This window comes from Grammomys surdaster, unplaced genomic scaffold (genome assembly GCF_004785775.1).
Source record: "Grammomys surdaster isolate TR1022 unplaced genomic scaffold, NIH_TR_1.0 60, whole genome shotgun sequence".
Lineage (NCBI taxonomy): Eukaryota > Metazoa > Chordata > Mammalia > Rodentia > Muridae > Grammomys > Grammomys surdaster.
The window spans coordinates 246338-263403 of NW_021604562.1; the positions used below are offsets into that span (position 1 = coordinate 246338).

General features: G+C 37.0%; 1 protein-coding gene across 6 annotated transcripts in view; it reads left to right on the top strand.

Annotated features, from left to right (window-relative positions):
- Enox2 (ecto-NOX disulfide-thiol exchanger 2) overlaps positions 1-17066 on the top strand; it is a 253647-nt gene that overhangs the window by 78877 nt on the left and 157704 nt on the right. For 2 of the 6 annotated variants that reach the window (XM_028763425.1, XM_028763472.1), the window contains exon 2: positions 12417-12560. The exons of the other annotated variants lie outside the window; for them this stretch is intronic. The gene's annotated coding sequence lies outside the window, so the exon portion shown is untranslated. The remainder of the gene's footprint in view (positions 1-12416; positions 12561-17066) is intronic. 6 annotated transcript variants of the gene reach the window in all.

Here is a 17066-nt window from a genome sequence, read left to right on the forward strand (position 1 = left end):
AATGAGAAAACTTCTAAGTATTTTTCTGGTTTCAATTTTAAAGGAAAATGAAATACCAGGTAATAAATTCTTACTTTCTGGCCTCAAATTTTAAAACGTGTTGTCATTTCTGCCTGTGTGTTAGAAAAATCCCCTGTTGTATATTTAAGCTCTATCATGACCATTTTGATGTGTGTGTGTGTGTGTGTGTGTATGTGTGTGTGTGTGTGTGTGTATGTGTGTGTGTGTGTATGTGTACATTGGTGTTCTTCAAAAACTTCCCCAAGTTATTTTAAATTGTAGCTATGATTAAATTATGCTGTGTTAAAAGGTCTTAGTCTGGGTAAGTCGGAAGTTAAGGACTGGATTGAAGCAAGTGAAGAGCTGGTGAAAATGGAAAGATGATGTGACTTGCTTTTGTTTCTCTTTGCTTTATAAAAAACTACTCTTGGGTTACATGTGTGCCAAAGTCAACTATTGTCATTCAAAAGACCAAAGAAGATGCTCTTAATAAAATAGATGTAATAAACTTTACTTATACTTATAAAATTTACTTAAACTTTTCCTAGGATGCTATATGCAGAGTTAGGTTTCCTGAGCCTTGGTTCATTCTGATTTTATTTCCTCCTTTCCCCCATCATCCTAGGCAAGTGCCCAGTTTTCACAAATCTTTGCCTGTAAATGTAATGAATCTAAATCTGTTTCCAAAAGATGTTTCCTTAAGCCTGAGGAACTCTTAATGAAAACGTAAAATGAAAATCACTTCTTTTTTTCTAGCCTAGTATTTAGATTCCTGCCTGAATTTTCTTCTTTGTTTTGGCCTAAGATTTAGATTCCTGCCTGAAATTACTTCTTTGTTCTTTGACTATCTGGGTTTATTGTCTTACTTGTCCCTTGACTATTTGCATCTATTGTATTGCTAGTTCCTCAAACTAGAACTGACCTTAATACTTACATGTAATTAAAATGGTATAAAAGCAAAAAGGAGGAAGGGGGATGGGATAGGGGATTCTAGAGAGGGGAAATGGGGAAAGGGGATGACATCTGAAATGTAAATGGGGAAAGGGGATGACTTCTGAAAAAAAAAAAGAAAGAAAGAAAATCACAACCGAAGATGTGAGATAGATTCTATCAAGAAGGGAATAAAAATGAAAATGACCTTCTAATGCAGGGTAATACCTTGACTTTTGAGACTCAGTACCAGACCCCAGTGACATTAGTTGGACTTAGGTGTTTAGCTCTGTCCAATCATTGCTATTCAAAAGGCATTTTTGGAAAGTTTCTGTGCCTTTCTAGTCACACTTTGATAGGAATAATAGCATCATCTATTTAATTGAATCAGTTGCTGTGTACACCTGCTGCCTCTTAGGTGTGGAAAATTTAGGCAGTGTTTAAGTCACATCTCCTATGACATAATATGATTCTAAGTCCTATCCAGTTTTTTGTTTTGTTTTTTGTTGCAGAGACACTCTTAAGTTGAAAATGTTCATGGAATCGAATTCAACTGTTTCACTCACTTTGTAATCTCTTAGGAGCCCCAGTTTTCTCTGTCAACTGTCTCAGAGAATCTTCCTGAAATGATTTTACCTTAAAGTTAAAGATGATTACAGTGCCTCTTCTCCAGTAGAGAATTATATTGCTGTATTCTTTGGCAGGAAGAAAAACAACATAGTATTATTGTTTTCAAGTTTTCTTTGAGTATCGTTAAAAGACTTTTCAGTTTATTGCAGCATAGTATAATAACAAAGACACCTGCTATAAAATGCAATATTTTCTAATAAGATCATTTGGAGAAGTTACTTGTAAAGAGGAGAGAAGGAAAAAAGTTGAAGAGAGAGCAAAGAATCTATTAAATACTACTGTCCTTCAAAGACACCTTTGTTGGTGAATGCTACACAGAAAATAAACTAAGTCTACAACCTATTATTAAAATGTTGTTTTCCTCTCCTTAGTCCAATAGTTTATCCTGCCTCTTACAATATTATACTTTTTCTTCTGGATGAATTTATGTCTTTTGACAGGCTTTGTTAGGAATAGATACTAAAGGTCAAGTATAAGCCATTTGCTAGTATTTCTTGGCAGCCTTTATACTAGAGTAAATAGAGACAGAAGCAGCTCTATTTTGCAGCATAGCCATATGGATATGACTCTCAATGAAATGTCCTTTTTTTCATACTGATTACCACAAAGATTGTAGTTTTTATTATGTTTGTTTAATGTGAGCATGACGCATGTCAGGGCATGTCTGCAGTGGTCAGAGGACAACTTTTAGGACTGGATTCTTTTCTTTCCACTGTGGGTACCAATAACTTTCAAGCAGTGAATGTATATACATACAGTAGTACAGGGACATGAATATAGATAGCATGTTTGAGGAATTTTGAGAAGTTAAATGCAATTGACGCAGGTTACTTAGCAGAAGTAGAAGATGAGCTAATGGACAATGCAGGCCAAATTACATATATGCTTGCCTGTCCTTCTGCCCATCATCTCCTTGAGGAAAGAAATTATCTTATCACATCATCCACTCCTCGGGACTTACATACCAATGGACACACATTGGTATTGTCTTAATGAATTGGTTGAGTAAGGAGGGAGGTACTGGGGCCATATTAATTCATTAGCTCATTCATTCCAATACATATAGACCACCTCAAGTAGACTTCGTGCCAGAACAGAATTAATTTTCTACTTCTTTTATATAACAGCAGTAGTACTACTTACTTCAAACATAAAGTTGCTCTCTTTTACAAGCTTCTCTTGATAAAGTTATGCTGTCTTCCCAAGAGGCAGAGTCTAGCTTCTGCAGCAGTGAATTTGACTTCTGCTCTGGCAGTGGCTTCACTAAAGGAGTTACTCACTTGTCAGCTGCCTGTATTGATGATACTCCTGGGATGAAGTAGTTATAGGGGAGGTATGGATCTCTAAAGACGCATTAGTATATTATAGGACCCTATGTTCTTTCCTGTGTGTTTAATTTGACAGTCAATAAGAGCCCTTTATCATACATATTTGAAAAATGAATCCAAATGGTGATCAAACATAGGGATGTGGGAAGCATAACTCCAGAGCATCAGTGAAACAGTGTAGCAAAATCAAGAGAGGGGAGAAGGAAGGAGCATATATTTTTTGAGCATGCAAATGAAGATTTGACATATTTCTGCAGTTCTATCTTTTAGGAATGCTAAATCACAAACTCATCATTGGTTAATTAGAAGGTAATTAAAATTGTAGCACAGTGATTGGATAAATAGTTAATGATGGCTGAGTAAATGAAGGAAGGAAATCTGGTGAAATTCATGCATATATTTTGGGGAAAGCAAACATTCAGATGTTTTTCATGCCGTACATATTTCTCATAAAGGATACAAATATCCCTCTAGCATAAATTGATAAAATTAACTCTCCAAAGATCAGAAGAATTCCAGCTCTCACTCTCCCTTTCATAGCATCTTACACTGAAATACAGATTTATCTGACAGCACATTGAATTGTCATTCACTCACAGCATGAGAAATTATTTTGCTGAGAGTTGTTTACAACTTATTTACTGGCATCTTAAGAATCTATTAGGGGAAATTGGTGTTCTCTGTGTATTGTAACTGTTCCTATTCAAAGGGCTGGCTCAGCCTAGTCTCCCAACCAGATCTAGCTGATGAGCTAGTTTTCAAAATCATTGACATAGGTTTGGCAGCAACTGTGCTTGCTTTTGATAATTGCTCCGGCTTTATGAAATCAATCAGCCTGAAGGTAAGGCCTCATTACAGATCTGACAAGGTAGACTCCAATTTCAATACTAAAACAACTCTTTGCCCTCAGGCTCAGAACTCTGCAATTATTTGTTTTATTGTGACAGAGAAACCCATAATACAGTACCTGTGGGCACATTCATAGGCAAGAACTAAACAGATAACCTAATAGTGTGTTAAATTTTAGCATTTTGTCTAAGCTCCACCCCACCGTTACCTGGCAACAGCCAGGTATACCTGACTCATTATAAAAGGGGCTGTTTGCCCCCTTCTCTTGCTCTCTCTTGCTCTTGCCTTCCTACTCCTGTTTGCTCCCCATTCCCCTCCCCCTCTCCCCATTTGCTCATGGCTGGCCTCTACTTCTCTTGTCTTGCTTCTCTTCTCTTCTCTTCTCTTCTCTTCTCTTCTCTTCTCTTCTCTTCTCTTCTCTTCTCCTCTCTCCTCTTCTCTCTCTCTTCTCTCTCTCTCCCTCCCTCCCTCCCTCCCTCTCTGCCTTTCTCTGCCTCTACTACCCTCTTGACTCCCTTCCCCATGTCCTAAATAAACTCTATTCTATACTATACTGTCCTGTGGCTGGTCCCTCAGGGGGAAGGTCTGCCTCAGCATGGAGCTGCCGAGGCACCCCCTTCCCCCATACCTGACTACACCTCCATAGAACATATTCCTCTTCTCTTTATCTTTTTATAAACACATCATTAAAAACCTGCCTCTTCCTGTCATTCAGTTGGAAAATTGGTCAACAAGAATTGCAACATGGCTTAAAGCCAACTCAAAGCAGGTACTGATGAATCACTGTCTTTCTCTACTAGCTCCCAAAGATATGGTGAGAACAGAGACTACTGTAACTGTTCCTGAGGGCTAAATTACAGCAAACTTTGGACTATTCTTCTCCATTCCACTGAGGAATGCCAGACTTTATCCTAAAGAAAATGATAGATTGCCCATCTACCATCTGCCACTGTAAACTGTTCTATCAAATCAAAAAAAATTTTGAACCTTGTTTTCATTGAGTAATGTGATTTTGCTGTGTTTCCCCAGCATCAAATTGTATAAAGGGAAAGAGTTCTGAAGCATTTTTCTTCTTAAAGTTGGAAATCTATATTTGGTTTTCCTACTCATGAAACTTAAACACATTAATGGGTTTAGTTCATACTTACTGAAACAATTCACTATTACCAGGCCTAGTGGACATCATTGCTACAGGAAAAATCACAGAGAAACCCCAAGTTAAGGAAAATATGGATGTAGAGAAGTGATCCTTGTTCATCACAGCTCCAGGACCTCGCCAGTGTTCCAGTAGTATAACAGCCTTCAGTTGTAATTGATTCAAAGTGGTAACAGTGGTCTAAAGATATTCCAAGCAAAGACCAGTTACTATTCCAGTATTCTTTATTAATGATTTACTTTAATAATTATGCATTACCTGAAAGAAAAACATGGACTAGAAGAGTACACAGCTAACATCTCCCAGTCCTCAAATAGTCTGGAGGCTTAGGATGCACAGTATATGATATTACAAAGATTCCTAATTCAATTTGTGAGACAAATTTGTATAAATTCATGATTGACTAACTATGCTAGTTACTTTTCTTGTTGCTATGACAAAATACTTGACAAAAAACAACTTAAGGGAGACAGAGTTTATTTTGGCTAATGGCTAGACTTTGCAGTTTGCCACAATGGGGAAGGTATGGAACATCAATATACAGTGTCTGGTCCTGTTGCATATATAGTCAAGAGTCAGAGAGAAATAAATGCTGGTATTCCATTCTGTTTCTCTTTTTTATTCAGTGCAGAGCCATAGACCGTGTAATGACTCTGCACACGTTTCAGGGCACGTCTTCCTTCATCAGTTGAACCTGTCTAGAAATGCCCTCACAGATATTATCAGAGATTTGTCTCCATGTTTGCTCTATGTCTCATCAAGTTAACAATCAAGATAAAGCGTCATAAGCACTTTTCAGTGTCTGATATGGACCAGACTTTAAATGATTGTTGTCCCTCTAATAGTTAATATTGATTGGCAACATCTCAGGATCTAAAATCAGCAAGGGGATGAGCATGCCAGTGAGGGATTGTATAAATTAGAGTAATTGAGGTGGAAGATCCTCCTAAATATCTTTGTCCACACAAATTTCATAGGCTGGCATCCAGGACTTCATTAAAAGGAGAAGGATGCTGAGTAAGAGCATTCATCACTCTGTGCTGCCTCATGAACTGTGAGCCAAAGTAAACAATTTCTTCTTTAAGTTGTTTTTGTTGGCTCTTTTGTCCTAGCAAATACATAAAATAACTAATATAGTCCCATTTAATTTTCTTCATGTCCCAATAAGGGTGAGGCATTACTAATATTCCTGTTTTATAGTTCAGAACTAGAAGAGATAAGATGACTTCTCAGAGCATCTTATGAAAGACACACTTAATGACTGGGACATGGGGTAAGTGGTGGATACTGGTGTAAGTTCAGTTCTAACTATAAAATAGCAGGGTCCCGTGGTACTTTCTGTGATGATTGGGATCTTCTGTCTATGACTGGTGAGTTCTTTAAATATGACTAGTGTTACTGGAGTTTTCATGCTATTCCATTCTTAGTTCATTCAAAATTAAATCATAATAGCTACATGTATCTTATGCCTATTATATTAGAAAACACATTTTTAGAATTTGTTTTTTTAACCATAATTTTATGAAGCAATGTGATTCATTTATGAAGATATAATTTATAAGTGAAATTTCTTCTGTGGTATTTTGTTACATTGGAGTCTTAGACAATGAAAAGACTGTTTAGGCTTGCAGAAATCGAGAATGACATTGTGCAGAAACATGGTCCACTAGTCAGTTTTCCAACAATGTGACAAAAGAACAGATAATTAACTTGAACGGTGAAGTGATTTCTTTTTGATCATGGTTTTAGAAGTCCCAATTTGGTGTCATTTGGTTCTGTTGTTTGGGGAACTGTGGCAACAAGCCTGTGGAACAACGGTGCTTATGTGATAGCATTCTGTAAATAAAGAGGTTGTCACACCAACATCTACTTCAGGTGGGTCCTCACAGTGTTCTAGCATCCTTCTTATGACTACTCCAGCAATAGGTCCATTGGTGTCTGGAATGAGAAACACCATTACTGTATCAAAGAGAAGATAAAATATCAAAAGAGCTATAATTCAAATAATCTTTTAAAACATATACGTAATGTACAGATTAAAATATAAGGAAAACTATGAGAGTATTGAATTTTAAAGAGACTGTATTCCTCTTAACTGTATGACCTACCTCATAACTCATACAGCTTATAAGCAATATTAAGAACTTCATGCTGTAAGTCCCCCGTTCCTTGTAAATGGGAATGATGACTAGAAAGTAAAATATAGAATGTGTGCAACTTAGGGTATATATTATACAACCAATGATAGTTTTTTGATGGTAATTGTTCTCTTTCCATTGCTGTGAATATATTGGTTTGGGTATAAGCAAATAATGTATTGCACTACCATGTAAATATAGCTAGTAAAATAAACCATAAGGGAAGGCTACTAGTTAAAGTTTGAACACCAAGAAGAAGAAAGAATTACCAGCAGCAATGGAGTCTTACTGGTCACATTAACCACACTAAGATCAGGCTCCATGCCCAGCAGTAGATGGCCAACAGAAAATGAACTCAGTGGTATTTTTGTAGACATTTTGTCTAATATTGTCTTATTTGGATATTTTTGTGTCTAACTGGTCTTTTGCTTGTGTATATGGTTTCAGATTTTGTAGTTTTGTGGTCTCTCTCTCTCTCTCCCCTCCCTCCCTCCTCCCTCTCTCCTTCCCTCCTCCCTCTCTCCTTCCCTCCTTCTTCTCCCTCCCTCCTTCTCCCTCCCTCAGCACCCCTCTCTCTTTCTGTGTGTGTGTATGTGTCTGTCTGTCTACCATCCTCTCTTTCTGTGTTTGTGTGTGTGTGTCTGTGTGTGTGCATTTTTTTAAAATAACATTCTAGTTCCTTTTATTGCTTTATTTTCCTTTTTCCTGTTTGTTTTCTAAACAGAGAATGAAAAGGGTGTGCAATTGTTAGGGGAAGGAGGAGAGGACCTGGAAGGAACTGGGGGATGGGAAACTGTGATGAAAATATATTGTAGGAATTTTCTTCAATAAAATATTAAAACAATCAAAAAAGGAGTAGGCAAAGGACAATATGGGCTGAAGATATGGAGGTATAAAAACAATGGATAGATTCATGAATGCTAGGTAGTCTCAGAAGGATTCCATATCATCATGTTCAGCAACATCCAGGAATTTGTCAGAAAAGCAGGTCACAGTTCAACTTAACTACTCTGAATCCCTGACAACCATAGTCTCTGGGGAATACATGAACGTATTAAGAAATTACTGTGGGGAAGCAGGGCATAATATAAACCTGAATTTGATGGGGCATTTTTATGAAAACTCTAGCGTCTGTGCCTTGATTGAGTAGTTTGGGGAATCATTAAAATTTCCCAAGGGACCATCTTTTATAAAAATTGGCTAGGTAACTGTGTTGTACTTTGGGGAAAAGGTGAGTTTAATGTAAATTTTGCCCTAAAAGTTATGTCTGCTATAATTCAAGCAAGACATTTATTTACAGAAAAAAGTATATGTATGCATGTGTATCTGTGTGTGGGCATGGGGATCTGAGTGCAGATATTACAGGTGGTTGTGAGCCATCCCACATGGATGTTGGAAATCAAACTCTGGTCCTCTGTAGGAGCTCAGTGTGCTCTTCTCAATGTGCTGTCTGTGAAGCTCTTGAAGGGAGGGAATGAGAGGGAGAAATATTGTAATTCTAGTATAATCTCAAACCACTCCACACTAATTTGTTGGGAGATGTGGTAACATAGAACTGTCAAATGTGATTTCAGCACTTGGGAAACAGAAGCAGGAGCATCAAGAATTTGTTTGAGGATAAGCTGTGTCGTGAGACCTCGATCTCAACCAATCACATGCTAAGGATGGGACCCTTAAATGAGAAATGAGAGCCCCATATGAGAAATAAGGGGAAAAACAGCCACCTAATTTTGAGGATTCTCTACCAACTGCCATAGTTGCCTTATAACTAATTTTAAACTGAAATCATTTGGAAAATACAACAGTTTCAACAGGACATTCCTGTGGCCAAAAATCCATTTCTTTGTTTCAACATTAATTTCTGTATGAAGATTGCTACTACCTTCAGTTACTAGAGTTTTCAGATCTGTAAATTATTTTCATTTAAGCTGAACTTGTCCAGAGGAGGTATTTAAGGTCATATAGTCTATGAGCCACAGCTTTAAACAGAAAGTTGGCTCCTCAGGTCATATTTTAACCCTATATAACATGGAACATGCATTGAAGATGTTAGAATACATTATAAAGGGTGTTCATAACTTGACCTGATAGGAATACTGTATACAATTTATATATTGCACAAAATGAACTTAACACCCTCAAAAGTTTCTTCTAACTGCAATATTTTCCAGTTCATCATGTCTAGTAGAAAGTGGAATGAATTGCTTTCATAAAAGATTTGAAAATAAATTCCATAGTTCCATTGAGAGTTACAATATTGTCATTGCTAGTGTTTTTGTTGATGTCATCATTGAAATTTACCAGGAAGTCTTGGCATTAAAGTGAGTGTTTTCCTTTTAATATTCAAATAATTTTGATGGAGCCTTTTAACTTAAAACACCTTTTGACATAAATCACGTAGACATAGCACAGAAAAAAAGCCTATAAGGACATATTGATTTACTGATTTATTGGTTTATATGAGGGTCTTCGGGGAAGAATGAAGCAATACAATAAAAATAGCTAGGAATCACTAGTGTCTTAGGATTTCACTAGCTCCATAGCTCTTGCTCTCAAGCTACAAATCTTTGAAGATTATATTGGGTCCTAGATAATATAAAATGTGGATTTGTGTTCAGTGATTTGGCTTACTGTGTGAGATGTCTCTCTCTTTGGCTTGAGGTCTTTTACTATTTAAAACAAAAGACCTGAGGTGCTGCACTATATTTTCATGTATCTGGATCTTATAAGGGATCAATTCACAGAAAAGTCTTGCAATCTCTCTTATTCAGTGTCAAAAGATCTTTACATTTGTATGAATCATTCAGTATCCAAATCTCTGAAGTTATTGTCTGGAACCAGATAGAGCAGATAGAACTTTGACCAAATTGCTAAGTCTGTAGACCTTTAGCTCACCAGATTTTTATTTGCTAGACTACTTCACCTTTTACAAAAACATGGAAACAGGAATGAAGAAGGTGAGTGAGGAAGGTGGGCTATGGTTTGGGATCAGGTCAAATTTACATCAACTTCCTCACCTCACATTTCCTTAGTATGAGAAATTTAAATTTTTAAATCAATATTAGAATAGTTTTGGTCAATTTTTATGGATCTTACCATGTCCATTCCATCTCAACACAGAAACCATACCCTTGACCGTCACCTGCTCTCTTCAGGAGAAAATAGAAAGTGTGCTGACCTGGGCAGAAGCAAGAAGTGGGAAAGCAGTGCCATAGATCAGACAATTCAAGAATATATATTATGCATACATACATACACACACATAAATATATACAGACATATGTACATACATATACATAGATACCCACATATATCTTGTTTATTGAATATTAACTGTGAGCTAGCCAGATGTGATCCAGCATGTCTCAACTACATGATCTCATGATCTGGTTGTATAGTTTTACCGGGCCTAGGAGTTAGGTGCTCTTACTAGCTTCCATTTGTAGATCATGGCTCAGAGGTTCTGTCAGCAACTTTGTCATCTACTTCACTAAACATGGAAATGGACTAATATATTATTCTCGAAATTATCAAAGACAAGACAAAATAATAAAGAATCTTATGATTAACAGTCATTAATCAGAACGTCCTAATCTCTCAGAATTTCTTCTAATCAGTATTTTATCCATCCTGTAGCACATTACTCAAATGATGGGGTTGTATTTAAAATCGAATTATTTTAAGTAATATTGTTTCAATCAGCATTAGAACTTTTCAGTTGTGGTGTTAATTCATGATTATCGTCTGCCAACGCTTTATCACATGGCTTGATATAATGAGCTACCTGCCTCCACTTGTTGGGGGTAAATTAATTCATTCAATATTCACTATGTATTACTGTGCTAGGTATAAAGGGGCACAACTGTGGGATACAGAGTCCTCATCAGAAAAACTTATAATTTTATAAAGAATATCTTTCATTCATCCATAATAAAATAATTGCCACAAACATCTATTTTTATCTCTGCAACAACCTTGTGCAATGTTATCACTCCCATTCTGCAGATTGTGAGACTAGGGCTAAGAGAGATTTTATGGCTTGTCAATCCTATCTAACTAGTAAAGGAGACCAAAGATCTACATTCTCAGTTTGTCAGAGCATTCTGTTTTCCTTGGAGCTTGATCTGATCAGAGCAGAGCGCTAATGCAGAAGGAAATGCTAAGAAAAATGTTGGAATCATACACAGTTACTTCAGAGTGATTACATACCCACACCACTGCATCTACATTGTTTGTTGCTTTTTTCTTTGTTTTTTTTTTTCATTCTAGTTGTAATGCATAACTAATAGCACATAGATAGGATTTAGTGAACAGTTGACTTAAGGCATAGAAGCAAGTTAGAATATTTCATATAGTTACTTACATGTTGTAAATGAAGAATGTTTAGCAAGTCTCAAAGGACACTTAGTGGAATTGTTCCTAGTGTAGTCTAGTTGCTAGGGAAAAAATATTACCTCTTATATGGTCTGAAATTAGTAACAAAAGGATATTTATTAGAAAAAATAATGTAAAAGCATTTTGCTCAGCATTCATTTTACTGAGATTTTGGCTGACCTTTAGCTAACTTTAATCTTCCAAACTTTATTATTATTATTATTATTATTATGTTTTGCAACATTGTCTCGAGAATTGCACAATGATGAGTCATAGAAATATTTGGAGGTTAAAAACAATTAACCAAATCACACCATCCTGATTTCCCTTTAATAGGCAATAGTGGATAAAAGGCTTAGAAGAAATATCTTTACTTAGGGCTTTGGCAAAGCTTTTCTTCCCATATTTCATGAAATTTTAATTGAAGTACTACTGCTGGAGTTAGAACTTGTCTCTCCCCTCCCACTTTAGATGTGTCTAGCCAGAAGAGTCTAATGCTTCTATCTGCATCACTTCAACAAACCTCATAACAAAATAATAGAAAAGATGTTATGGGATAATTCAAACATTCAAAGCTAACTCTTTTCAAAGAAGAGTAAACCCTACCACAGAAACATCTTTTTAAAAAGACCTTTTTTCTGTTTGTTTCAGACAAAGTTTTCCTATGTAGTCTAGGTGGCATCAGACTTCTGTATTTCTATGATGCCCTTACCTCAGTGTCCCAGTAACTCTGTGTATAAGCAGATAGTCCTGTAGTTTTAATGGAAGAAGTACAAAACAAAAGTGAGAGGATTCTAACAAACAACAGACTCACTATCTTATATTTTAATTCTGATCTTGTCAACAAATCTGCAAAAAACACGGAGGGCAGCTCTCTTTAAGGATTTACCTTTTTATACCAAGACTCTCTTAAAACTTAAAAAGTCCCCCTAGGGGCCTCATATATTAAAGCCTGGGGATTATCCCAGTCCTTAATAGAGTCTGGACTTTGGATTTCTTTTTCTTCTTTAGGATTGAACCAGCTGCCCTTTGACCCTGCCAACAACAACGAACCCCTGCAGTTTGGTAGTGCCAGTGGCCCTCTGGTCCCAGAAGGCCTCCTTGAAAATGGAGGGGACTCAAGCAAGAAAAGAAAGAGAACAAATCCTCCTTCAGGTAAGCTAGGTGATACTGCACTTTCCGAAGTCAGTGCTACTGAGTCATTTTCCCAGTGCATCATAGGTTGTGGACACTATGCTAGGACATCCTTGTACAAATTTCAGAAACAAGTCAGAGTCCCTTGCCCTTTTCATCTTGAGGAGGAGTCACACACTAATATTATCATGAGTGCTGTGGCAAATGTGTGCAAGGGAGAAAAGCAGAAATAAGGAATATTTTGATTCATCTTTAGAGATTAAGGAAGGCTTCATAGCACAAGTGATATCTTTACCAGATCTTTGAAGAATAGGTAGATTTGAAGCAGGAGGAGGTAAAGAATTTTGATTTTTATAGAAAAGAGGTTATATACTTGAGTAACTATTTCTCTACCCACTTGTCTTTTTATGATCATAGGACAGAATACTGTCACTTTATCTCTAAATTAGATAATTGCATATATGTCAATATATCCAACTCCCACACCTCTCCAGTGTACATTGTATTGATGTGTCTACTGGAGACAATATTTCACTGTGTGGCACAAGCTAGCCTCAAAGTGATCTTCTTGCCTCAGCGACTGAGTTGTGTGATTAGAGGTTGTACCATCCTACCAGGCCTCACATGTCTATATATTCTCTTAACATTTCTTAGAGTGCCTGGGAAACAGATTTTCCAAATCCCCTATAATAGCACAATGTATTTTTAGCATTTCCTACAATCCTTTCCTCATTCCTCTTTCTCATTGGCATGTCATCTGAAATTTCTCTAAACACAATGAGAAAACAACAGGAAAAAACAATGTTAACTGACCATTTGCTATGTCAGGTTTCATCATTTTATTGCTTTGTTAGTCATTTGAAAGTGGGTCAGATATCTATCCAATATTGGGGTGGGCCTCTTAGACATGTTCATAGGTTTATTTTTATTTAAGTTTTTACTACTTTATTTTCAGCTTGTGAAACCAAGTATGTTTGTAAACACAGTATCATTTTCTGTCTCTTAGATCATAGTCAAGTTGTTTGCTAAATATATGTTTGGAAAATAAAAGCACAGCATAAATTTTGCCTGTGTGGAACCCTTAATAAAGGACAGAGTTCTTTTTTGTAGAGCCCAGGAGCTGTCCTTAATTCTAATCCTGGAGCTATCTCACAATCTCTCTCTCTCTCTCTCTCTCTCTCTCTCTCCCTCCCTCCCTCCCTCCCTCCCTCCCTCCCTCCCTCTCTCCCTCCTTCTCTCCCTCTCTTTCCCTCTCTCCCTCTCTGTGTGTGTGTCTGTCTCTCTCTCTCTCCCTCCCTCCCTCTCTCTTTTCTTCCTCTTGGCTGAGTGTGATTTCCTTAGCCTCTCTTAGTTTCCCTTTACTTCCCATAAAACAGAAATGATGCTAAAGCCGCCTTCAAGGGGTTGTTAAGTAAAGTATTTGAAATGATGTGGGTGCTATTTAAGGTCATAGCTACACAGAATAACCACTTTAATGAAATGCTATTTTTTCTTATTATATGATATGATCTTCATCTTTTTAAGCGTCAATATATTTCACTTTTTAAGGTTATATACTGTAGATAGAAACTATGCCTCTATGTAGTGTGCTTGTGAACTTATTTGCCTCTTTGAATCATGTTCAACCTAGTTCAACTTTGCTTGATCATTTAGGGACATTATCAGTTATTTCCTGCACTTTAATATTTCTATTAAATTTTTTCAAAGTTTACTAGGAAAGATTATATAACTTTTACCTCTATACTAACTTAGCCTAGGTTATATTAAATTTTTAGTGATTACAGCTACATTTATACAAGGCCTGTTTCCTTTCTGCTATCTACAGGCACTTATTTCTTTCAGCATTCCTTTAGCAATTCTTTTTCTAGTTAGTCAATGAACTTTGAAACAAACAAAAAAATCTTTAAAAAATCTGCCTAGCTTTCCAAGTTCATTTTCCACATGTATATGTTAAATAAGGGCAAAATTCTCTGTCAGTAAAAGTTGCCATGGAGAGTGTACTCATGATTCAGAGCATCTACTTTAAAACATGGCTCTTGACTGCTCTGGGGCTTTTTGACCATTCTTTCGGTTTTGCACTGTAATCATAAGTGATGGGTTAGTTTCAGGCAATACCTTCCTAACTGGAGTGAACTCATGATGGTGGGGAATGGGGAGTATGTATTAATCTGAATTGTGAACCAGCTTTAAAGAATTGACATTTTATTTCTAATGACCATATTCAATGAGAGCCAAGTTAACTGTTGCAGATAAAGGATTTTAACAGTAGATTACACTAATCTATAATTAGCAGAATCAATTTGCATTCAAATAATGAATATTCTGAAGTTCTATAAAAATAGTGTGTTCTTTAAAATAGATGGAATAAGCCCTTGCAAGGCTAAATTAACTGCCTTGCAATCCTAGTCACACTATCTGCTTAGTGAGCCCTTTCTTTGTTAAGTAGCACAAAGGTAACACTAACCTGGTTAAATGACCACAAATTCCAAATTAGTGTAATCGAAATTAATAAGGTTTTGCTATTGAAGGAGTCTAAGCTGGCAATGCTGTGACATTACAAATATGAGGGTTGCTTCAGAATATTCTTTCTGTCATCTGTAGTCCTAGACAAAAGGAAGAGGGGAGGTAGATGGTAAATAAGAACTTTTATCTTTTGTCAACCCTCACTACAACATGGCAAGGAGAGAAGCTGGGATTCCAGATTCTCTGAGGAGCTACCTGACATTTCAGGTGTGAGCACTCCATGTCCATCCATCTGGCTCCTCCTCCTTCAGTTGAAATGCAGTGAACCTGCAAATCAGCTGCAGCTCCCCTTCCTCATTGCACATCTTCTGTCCCTCCTTTCTCATTCCTACAGTATTTCCCCTCTTCAGCAAACCGCTTGCCTCCTTTTGTACTGAAGCTAATTTCTTGAACATTACTGATAATTTCTGCTGTTGTTTTATTCTCCCAAAGCTTCCTGTGGTTTATTCCCTCAATTGTTCTTATGCTAGAGGCTTGGTACCAAATATGGACCATTGAGATGATGAAACTTTAAGTGCTGGGCCTTAGTGAAAAGTATTTAGGTCATGAGAGCTCCCCCTACCCCTGGTAAATAGATCAATACTGGTCTTTGAGTGGCTTTGGTCTTGCAGGCATATATTGATTTTTCACAAAAGTATATTTTTATAGAAGAGCATGCCTGGCCTCTTCTTTTCTCTTGCTTTCTTGTTTACACATGTGCCCCTTCTCTACACAGTTGGTTCATTTTCTGCCTCTCTGATATAGTCGAATGGAGGCATAGTGGATTTTAGACTTTTGAACCACCAGAATTAACCAAGTAAACATTTCAGCCACCAAGTACCCAACCTTAAATATTTTGATATTATGATACAAAATGAGCAGAGACAACCTCAAGCACTGTAATTTGTACTAATAGCTTACACCAGCTTAGCCAGGATGCCTCTGTCTTCCAAATTAACCTATGTGAAGGCAACAGTGGTGCGCGGTGCCTGTCTTCCTCTGGACCAACCATGCCAGCCTGGCCTTCCCATTGATAGTGCAGCAGGGTACCCTCAATTTGTGATATAGGGGAAGAAGAACACTAGGTCACAGGAGTCTACATCATGTTTGATCACTGCCTGCCTAGCCTTCTTGTTCTCCACTAAGACGGTGACAGTGTAGACCCTGCTTGAAGGGCAGGTAGTCTCAGTGTAGGGACCCCCTTTGTCACAAGCTATTTTTGCCCAGCCTCTGCCAATAGCATCTGTTTTCCTTTTGCATTGTCTCTGGCCTCCTCTTGTAGTCAAGCATAAACAGCTGAGAATCTACTAATTCAAGACCTCAGTGAACTGCTTACAAGAGGCACTTTTAGCCACTTACAGAGTAAAACCTTTGCAGCAATCAATGGCTGCTATTTGACAAATCAGGTGAGGTCCCTTTTGGTCTGATTGTACTATCCAGTGCCAATTTCTCTAACATTTCCTCAAACAGAGGATTCAGCACCAGTTTGTTTTTTTGCTTCATGGCCATGGAATCTGGGGCCAACTTTTTTCTCTTGATCCTCATTACTTTTACTTGACTGGCAGGCAAATTGTAACTATCTCAATCTCTTTTATTTAACTTGATGCAATGAAAAACTTTTCTTGAATTGTTTTTCCTTTTACATTCCTTAGCTCTCATTTGCTAAGAAATCCACACATTCTTTGTGCCTTTTTTAACTCTCTCTATCTTGAGTATATTATTGTAAGCCTTTATAGAAAATAAATATGTACAGGTTAAATACATTTACCTAAGACTGAACATGTAGCAAATGACTTATTGAGGCTCTAATTGTGCAGCCTGTTTCTAACTACTAAGTTGTAGTTACTATGTGTGTCAGTAATATGACCACAGACTCATTATTGAAGCATGTTTCAAAACAGCAGTGGTAGACTAGGGAAAGTCTGATATGAAAGTAACTACTACAGAACAAGATGGGCAGAACTTGGATTTCATCTTCTCTGTGGAGCTCTTCGAATTCTGAGATGCTATATTTTTTTCTTTACA